The sequence below is a fragment of the Marmota flaviventris genome, chromosome 13, assembly GCF_047511675.1.
Source record: "Marmota flaviventris isolate mMarFla1 chromosome 13, mMarFla1.hap1, whole genome shotgun sequence".
NCBI classification, from domain to species: domain Eukaryota; kingdom Metazoa; phylum Chordata; class Mammalia; order Rodentia; family Sciuridae; genus Marmota; species Marmota flaviventris.
Genome location: NC_092510.1, coordinates 34,318,395 through 34,328,200, shown reverse-complemented (window position 1 = coordinate 34,328,200; position 9,806 = coordinate 34,318,395).

Genomic DNA, 9,806 nt, shown 5'->3' with positions numbered 1-9,806 from the left:
ACTGTTTCCATTTAACAGATGACGAAAATGAGGCACAAAGATACCAAATAATGTGCTCTCAGTTCACAGATAGTAAGTGGCAGAGCTACAATTTAAACCCACGTGGTCTAGCTCCAAAGTTTGTGATCTCAGAGACAAAATTATGCTTCTATTCTCGATATAACACTTTCTTACTCCTTTAAACAGTCTCCATCCCACTTATGTTAATAATTAGAGTATTTAATTTTGTTAATCATGAAAGGATTAAACCAGTGTATTATTAACCCTGGATCAGTAGAATCACCTTCAAGAGCTTAAAGGAAATACTAGGGCTTTGGTTCTACCCAGAAATGATGATCTAATTGATCTAGCGAAGCTAAACTTCCTATACTAAAAAAGAAACAACTCCCCAGATGGTTCTAATGTACAAGTAGAGTTGTGATTCACTGGTATTAAGTCACTGAGGCATCTTGTGATGTCTGGTGGTAGAATTTCTTCATTATCACCAATTAATCTGGGCCTTGGGGACTTAGAAAATCGTAGGAAACTAGTTTCGCTTAACATCTCTAAATCCCTAGTGTTTTGTCCTTTGTGTTTAAAGCCTCCATTTGAGTAATACTGTGACTTGGCTTCTCAACATGTGGCTTCTCTAATGTGTCTTTGTACATGACACACACGGACATACACATATACCACATATGCCTGTTCAGAGCTATATTCTCTGTCACCCTCCCGGTGGCTCTGTTCTGTCCCCTAGTGATCAGACCTTTTCTGTGAGGGTTACCTTGTGCCTGTTCAATTTAGATCAAATCACACAATGTGTAGATCCTCAATCTTACCAATTAAGTCAGAGACTATGAATCAGTAGCTAAGCTAGGGTTTCACTGCTGTTTTTGGAAATGTTTGGGGGGTATATAATGCTTATTCTGCCTTTTTGTTTGCAAAAACTTATAGAGAAGAAAACATATCATCTATGGTTAGCCCAAGGTGTTCATGGGCCTCTCTAGTCTCTGGGGCCACCATTAACTTTAACAAGTCAACCTCCAGGGTTCTCAGCCTCATTCTTGATCCCAGCAGGTGACCTAGAGCCTTAGCTCCCTGGATTTGGAGGGACATTCTACAAGTGAACACACATGCTCAGAAATCCGTTTCAACCCCAACACAGCCACCATGCTGCTCCTCCCTGCTGCGGACCTCAACATGCCACAAGGTTGGTGGCTCATAGCAAGAAGGTGGGGTGCTTCCCACCCACTTTCTAGTTAATACTGTCACATTCAGCAGCAATACAGCCATAGGGCTTTTTGTGGCCCAATGTTTTACAGAGATTCAGGGAAACTGATATTTTGGCTTTTCCAGCCTTTCTCCTGGACCCAGGAGGAAGGAGTTCATGGAGCTGGGCTGGAATACACTCAGGTGGCAGGATCTAAGCTGTCTCATAATTGCTATTTCCCTCCAACACACAAGGTCTGTTGCCTCTGTTCAGAGGCCGAGTCCTCTTCTGAGGCCTCATTTGTTTCTCGTGACAATGGACTTCTGTGAGTTTGCCTCTCCTCTCCAGTTTGTCACATGAGCTGTTCCGACCCCCAAAAGCCCACTTTTACTCTCTTCAGGCTATTGCTTCTCTTCAGTTGACTCTGTGATTCCAGAGCACATCTGTGAAGTCCATTCATTTCCATGAACATCCCCTTGGTTGATCTATACCTTAGATTTAGTTCCTTTTCTTCTAATCATAGGGTTGCAGCGTAAACACCCCCTGGGCTGGGTGTACAAATGAAGATACACTCACGTTTTCCTCAATGTGCATTTATTGAGTACCTACAAAGATAAAGCAAACTGGTCTACTTTCTGCCCTTGAAATCTCAGCTTCTGTTGTAAACAACAGAGGCATAGACAAAGTCATTCCAATGCAGAATGCCATGTACACACCCTTCACCCTGTTCATGTGCTGAAATCCTTATCCCCAAAGTGATGGCATTAGGAGGTGGGTACTTTGGGAGGTGATTGGTCATAGAGGTAGAGGTCTCATGAATGAGACTAATATCCTTTTAAAAAAGAGTCCAAAGAGACCCATATCCCTTCTGCCATGTGAGACAGAATGAGAGGACATCTGTCTGTGAAGAAGCAGGCCTTTCCCACACATTCAGCCTTTAGAACTATAAGAAATAAAGTTCTGGTTGCGCATGGTGGTACACACTTGTAATCCTAGCAGCTTAGGAGGATGAGGCAAGAGGATCGCGAGTTTAAAGCCAGCCTCAACAACTTAGGGTGGCCCTAAGCAACTCAGAAAGACCCTGTCTCTAAATAAAATACAAGAAAGGGCTGGGGATGTGGTTCAGTGGTTAAGTGCCCCTGGGTTCCATCCCTGGTACCAAAAAAGAGTTCTGCTATTTATAAGATATTTATAAGTCCGTGGTGTTTTGTTATAGCAGCTTGTGTGGACTAAGACACAGCATAATACACACAGTGTAGCACAGGAAAGCAGATGTAGAAGAGAAAAGATTTGAACTGGGTCTTGAGACCAGGAGTGTATCAGTTTAACTATGCACCACAAATGGTGGCTTAAACATATATCATCTCACAGTTCTAGCAGTCTGAAATCAAGGCATCAGCAGAGCTGGTTCCTTCTGGGGGCTGTGAAGAAGGGTGTGCTGCAAGCTTCTCCCCAGCTTCTGGTGATTTGCTGGTGATCTTGGTTATTACAACTCTCTCCCTCATCTCTGCCTTCATCTTCATGTAGTGTTCTCCCTCTGTGTGTGTCTATGTCCAAATCTTCTCTGTTCATAAGAATATCAGTCATTGAACTAGAGGGTCCACCCTCCTCCAGGATGACCTCATCTGAACTAATCACAATAGAAATAACCCTAGGTCATGTTCTAAGGCACTGGGGGTTAGGACTTTAACATACACATGGGGGTGGGTGGGAAGGGGGCACAATTCCACCCATGACTCAAGTTTACCAACTGGAGAAGGGGAGGAAGCCATTCTGATTCTGAACAGAGAGAAGAGCATTTGCAAACACCCAGGGGTGGAAATGAGGACACATCTGGGGAGGGTGAGTGGCCAGTGAGGAGATGCGTGAGAGGGGATGGGAGGAGTGGGGTGGACATGCAACAGAGAGGTAGCTTTGAATCTAATTCAAACAAAACACTTGGCATGAGTACTCTGGGTGTGAATACTTCCCTGGGACAGAGAGAAACTTCCCCTCCTGGGCTCACCCCTGCTTAAAAGTGAAGGAAAGAATGAGGCATCTGACAAAGAGGACATTTCAAAGTATCTGTTCAAACCTTCCTGGTGTCAGATGCCAGCACAGAGGTTGAGAGAGCTTTGATAGCAACTGCAATAGGACTCCATAGCCTTGGGCAAATCACCTCAACTCTTTAACTAGTTTCTTCCCCTGAATTGACCATGAGATTGCCTGGCACATCACAAGCACTGCACAGAACACAGTAGTGTTATTACTGTGACCCATCGGCCCAGAGAACTTTGATTAAAAAGAACCAAGAGGTTGCATTCAAGAGGTACTGAAGGATGTCTCACTCCAAGCTGGGGTTTGGAGTAAGCAGAAGAAGAAAGGAATGATAGAAAGAGAGCATCTACTTAAGGATCTATTTCCTTTTAAATACTCACTCTAAAAGAAATACTTACTCTGTGGATTCAGGTCATTTGAGTGTGGCAATTTGAACGGTGAGCTATATATTTTGTAATAAAAAGAGATTCGTGAGAACTGACCAGCCGTGGGCCATGGTCCCTCACAGTGAGGATTCAGATCCACAGCAGGTGGATGATTGGCCATTGGAGGGTGAGAGGCAGATGGTGTCGGATAGTAACCAAGGGACACAACTGGCCTCGGGGCAGAGCCCACAGACACCTCCTGCTGGAATGCATCAGAGGTCACTGACCAGACCAGCCAAGAATTGGCCTGGAATTGGCAGGAATTGACAGCCTGGAATTGTTTTACCAGCTCATTTTCAACCTGATAGCATGTAGCGAGTTGGGGTTGCAGGGTGTATGTGTTGACAGAGAGAGAGTAAAAGCAAGGCATGAAGCACTGAGTGTAGACTGCCAGTGTGGCCTCTTCTTACTTCTGAAGACAAGTATAGACTTTTGTAAACTTCACATAAAGATATATTTTAAAGGTTCCTGGAAAACATGAATATTAATAATGATCAGCCACAGTAAATTTATCCATCCTTATAAGTCTATCTATACATTTAATTGATTCTAATAAACATGTTGAACATTTTTTGAGAAAACAAACACTGAAAATAAAGTGACAGCAGCAGAGGTGAGCCCAGAAAGAGCACATCAGAGAGTCAGAAGAGGAGGGGAGGGAGAGGCAAATGGAGACAGACTAGCAGACAAGAATCCAGGGACAACATCTTTGGGCACAGCAGAGGAGACTGAGATATAAAAAGAGGAAAAATATATTCAACAACATTATTTGAAAATACATAAAATATGAAAAGAAGGCAAAGTATGATGACAATAAAGGATATTATTAATACTATTATTAAAATACTTCACATCTGCATAGGATCTAAGGTACACCAAGTACTTCTGCCTGTCCAAATACTGCCAAGTAGGAGGCAAACCAATGGCTTTTCATCCTGTCCCTGCCACTTAGAGATGGGGTCTTGGTTAAGTCACATAGACCCTAACTCCGTTTTCTGTTCCATGGAGTGAGAATGGTCGCATGCACCTGGCTACCTCCTCTGGGGAGGTGGGAGGTGCGATACCCCACTCTGTCTCTACTCACTTAGTAGTAGTAATACTTCTACCTTAGTGCTGCAAACTGAAGCTCAAAAATCAAACATAACCTCCCAAAAGGTTTTATTCTACCTTTACCAGGATTTAATTGTCTTTTGTTTTAATTTCTTGGCAACATTTGAAAATCAGCGTTGTAAGGGTCCCTACAGAGATGGCAGGTCATCTCCCTTGTGTATGCTATTGGCAGCCTTTGTAAAGAGACAGGCCTTTGTAAAAAGGAAGCTTATAGGACCAGTGTGGTATAATGTCAGGAGTGTGGGACATCTGGAATCAAATCCTGGCTACTGGCTGGCTGACTAAATACCTAAATATTGGGCTTCTTTTGAAAAATACACAGATGAGCCAAGCTGATCCCAGGCCATTTAAATAGGCCTGCCTTCTCCAGTTTACCACTGTCCCTATCATTTCTGTTGCCTCCTCAATACCAGCCCACTTCATTCATTTACATTATTCCCTGATCACAATATTCTTTCTTTGCAGCCTTTGTTCTTTCTCATATTTTATTGGAACATCTTTTCTTGGGTCAGTTTCCTGTCTTGGAGGCAGAAAATGTATCTTATTCACTGCTGGATTTCCAGCACCAAGCTCAGAACTGGGCTCATAGTAGGTGCTCAGAAAATGATTTCTGAACTTATCATTTTGTAACACATGAGAATGACTAGAAAGGAGAGAGAAGCAACAAAAGGGAGAGTGGCACTGAGGACAGCCCTTGCTGGGGCATGCGTCAATGAGTACATGAGGTGCCAGCATCACGCCGGATTTCTTTGTCAGACAAAGAATAAGCTTTGTCTGATAAGCTTTCCTCTAAAGCTTCACCCAGCTCTGAGAGACGACACCGATGCATGTGAGTGACACAGACACCTGTGAGGAGCACCTGTGTTTCACCTTCTTTTCTGACAAGAAGGTGAGAAGCAAGAATTTGGAAATCTCTAGGCTGAAAGTGGTACTACTAAAGCAGATTACTACTAAAGTCTGTTTAATGGCAGCGAGGACAGGACAGGCCCAGTAAAGACAAGCGTTGTAAGGGTCCCTACAGAGATGGCAGGTCATCTCCCTTGTGTGTGCTATTGGCAGCCTTTGTAAAGAGACAGGCCTTTGTAAAAAGGAAGCTTGTAGGACCAGTGTGGTATAATGTCAGGGGTGTGGGACATCTGGAATCAAATCCTGGCTACTGGCTGGCTGACTAAGTAAATCTGAGCGGGTTAATTGACCCCTCTGGGCCTGTTTCCTTGTCTATAAAATGGAGAAAATAATGATGTCCACCTCATGGGTATGTTGCATAGATTGAATGAGAGAATCCACGTTAAGCACCTGGCATGTTTGTTTAATGCGTAACACTAATTTGTATTAGTTTCCTACAGTTGTCAGACAATTATCACAACAGAAAGTTGTTCTCTCCAAGTTCTGGAGATCAGAAATTCAAAAATCAAGGTGTCTACAGAGCTATCGTCCTCTGGGGCTCTAGGGGTATATCTGTTGTTTGCCTCTTTCAACTTCAAGAGGATCCAGGCATTCCCTGGCTTGGAGCTACATTGTTCCAATCCCTCCAACAACTTTGTATGACCTTCTATGTGTTTGTCACTTCTGTCTCTTAGAAGGTCATTGTCATTGATACAGGGCCCACCTAGTAGTCCAGGATGATCTCATCTTGAGATCCCTATTATAATTACCTAAGCATACAGTCCCTTTTCCCCCAAAATGTCAGATTCACAAGTTTGGGGATGTAGATGTATCTTTTGAGGGGATTACTGTTCAACATATTACAATACCTTAACCTTGAGGGCTTTCATAAGCCAGAATTAACATGCATAGATCATTTGATTAAGCTATATCTTGGAGGACAGGTTCTTTGACGGCTGACCCTGTTTTCCTAAATGATGATGAAGTACCATGGCCATGTAGGCTCCATGATTAGTGACCAAAGGAATTGGCTGACATACGTAATTTCTTGATTCTCTGAATTCCTTCCTTGGCCCTCTTCCTGCCTCCTGACTTTGTCCACATGCAGTGTCCTTTCCTTTCTCTGCAGATGTCTATAGTGGATACTGATGTATTCTCCTGAGACCCCTCTCAAGGAAGAATTTGTTGTCCCAGAATCTGAGAGTATTATCAAACAGCCTGCAGTTTCTGGCCCCTTCAGGACAGCCTCAGTGCAGGGAGCCAGCTCACACCTGTCCCAAGCTGAGTCACATCCAAAGACTGATAGAGGCAGCTGTATAAAGCCCTGTTCATTTCAGCCTATTATAGGGTATATCAGGTGGGCCATTAACTCAAGTTCCCTTGGATTAGAAGAGGCTTTGCAGAGCCTGCTTTTTATTTCACTCCTCTCTTGGCCCAGTCTCCTCCTCCCTACTCTGGGAAAACCTCTTAGTAATCTTCCTGTACATGGAACTCAAAATCAGAGTCTGCCTCCCAGATACCTTGACCTGCACCAGTGACTAAGGATCATGTGTCCTTGGGGTCATGCAGTTATATGCCAAATAGATTTCTTATCTTGACTATGTTTGTATTAATGTGTAATGATTCTGTTTTCTACAGGTGATAATAACTGATGGCATCTTGAAGTTTTAAATCATATTTTAAATCTTTTACATATCTCCACAGGGCTTTGGAGTTTCTCATTTTCTTGTAGCTTGGGACATACAACATAAATCTAAGGCGATGCTAAAACTCTGAACTATTCTGTGGGTATTTGAGAAAAGGAGCACCCATTTGATAGTGGCTGAAAATTTTCTTGGTTGAAAATAGTGTTTTGAAGTTTCAATTGAATTCATATCTCTTGAATCTAGAAATTCATCATATATTTAGTACCATCTATGGGCAAGAAATTCCAAAGAATATAAGACAAGGGAGGTCACTGCTCAAGTTGAGATAATAAGCTTTTGGAATAAAGTAGATGTAGGTTTGAGTCTTGTCTCTATCATTTGCTGTCACTGAAGTCTGTAGCTCAGTTTCCCCATCCATTCAATGGGGATAAGTGTATTAGTGGGATTTCCAATACTATAACAAAAACCTGAGATGATCAACTTAGAAAGAGAAAAGATTGATTTTGGCTCACAGTTTGGGAGGTTTTAGTCTGTGATCAGTTGGCCCTGTTGCTTTGGGGCCTAGGGTGAGGAAGCACATGGCATTTGGGAGCACTGTGTAGAGCAAAGCTTCTCACCTATGACTTGGATAAAAAGGAGAAAGAGGAAATGGTCTCACCATCCTTCCAAGGTCATACCCCCAATGACATGAAGACCTCCCCTAGGTTCCACCTCTTAAAGGCTCCCACTGTCTCCCAATAGCACCGAAGTCTGTAGCTCAGGGACTAAGCCTTTAACATCTGGACCTTTGGGGGCATTCCAGATCCAAACTATAGCAATAATCATCATACCTGCCCTGTAGGTCTTTTGTGAAGGTTAAATGAGATTGTTCCTAAAAAAATTTTATAATAGTGAACACAATAAATATTCACTTTTATTATCTCTTTCCTGAGGCAAAGGATAAAATACATATACTAAGTAGCACACGCTAAACAGATTTTAGATCATTTGAATCACTGTTTACTGAAAACTCACGAAAATTTGTCCAAATTCTTTTAAAAATGATCCAGACACTTTTTTCTTATGAGAGAGAAGGCTATTAAGTTTCCTAATACTGAAGGTGACATCTGCCTCTCTAGGCAACAAATCACATGGCTCTTAGGGAAAGAACATTTCAAGCAGAGGGAACAGCCAGTGCAAAGTCCAGAGAGAACAGCTGGACTGTGTTTGAGGACCAGCCAAGAGGTCTATGAGGCTGGAAGAAAATCAGCCAGGTGGTTGAGGTCAGAGAAATAAGGGGCTTGAGGAAGGTTTCTTAGGACTTGGTAGGTCATTGTGAAGACTTTGGTTCTACTAAATGATTTGGGAAGACGTTTCATCTTGAACCAAGGAGAGACATGGCCCAATTTCTGTATTGAAAGAATGTCCCTGACCACTGGGTTAAGAATGGAGTGTGGGAGCCAAGCGTGGTGGCTCAGGAGGTAGAGGCAGGGAGATCAAAAGTTCAAAGCTAGCCTCAGCAACTTAGCAAGGCCCTAAGCAACTTCCTAAGACGCTGTCTCAAAATAAATAAATAGATATAAAAAAAGACTGGGGATGTTGCTCAGTAGTTAAGCACCTCTGGGTTCAGCCCAAGTACCCCTCAAAAAGAACAAGAGTCGGGGGTGAGGGGCGGGCAAACCAAAAACAGGGAGACTGTCGTCTGGAGGCCACTGCGATATCTCAGGCTGACATCAATGGTGGCATGGGTCAATCAAGTCATGAACATGAATGTGGACCAGGGTCAGCACTTGCTGTATTTTGAATCCTGACTGGCAGATTTGGTTATTGTCTTAAGAGGCAGAGACAAGTCAAGGATGACTAAGCTTTCTGTCGTAAGCAACTGTAAGAAAATAATATTCCTTTAGTTGAGATGAGGTAGAGAAAGGCAAGAGGCTGTTTTGGGAATAAACATGAGCCATTCATGTCGGGGCCTGGTAAATATTAGATAGCTCTGGAGAATCCAAATGAACACACTGAAGTGGCAATGCGATAGAAGAGTCTGGAGTTTGTAAGATGTATGGTCTAGAGATGTACTTTTGGGAATCATCAGCCTATAATTGCTATTTAAAACTATAAGACTTGATGAAATCACTTAGGGAATAGGTAGGAAAAAAATAGGAAATTAAAGGACAAAACTTGCTCTCAGGTGTTAAGGGATCAGAGAGATAACAAACAGCAAAAGAGACTGAGGAAGAGCTGTCAATGAAGACAAGGAAAACCCGGACTCTGGAAGCCAGGTGAAGGCATGGGGACAGGGCTTTGATGGTTGAACAGAAGTTGGCTTTGGTTAATGATCCTCAAAATTCTGGTCCACAGACCAGCAGCATCAGCAGCAGTACCTGAAAACAGATTAGGAATGTACAAAATCATGGGCCCCATCCCAGATCTACTGGGTGGATGGTAGCTTGAGAACCCCAGGTACAAAACCTTCTGCACAAAATTACAAGGAAGATTAAGTTTGGGGGGAGGGAGTTTTCTTTTGGAGACCCATTT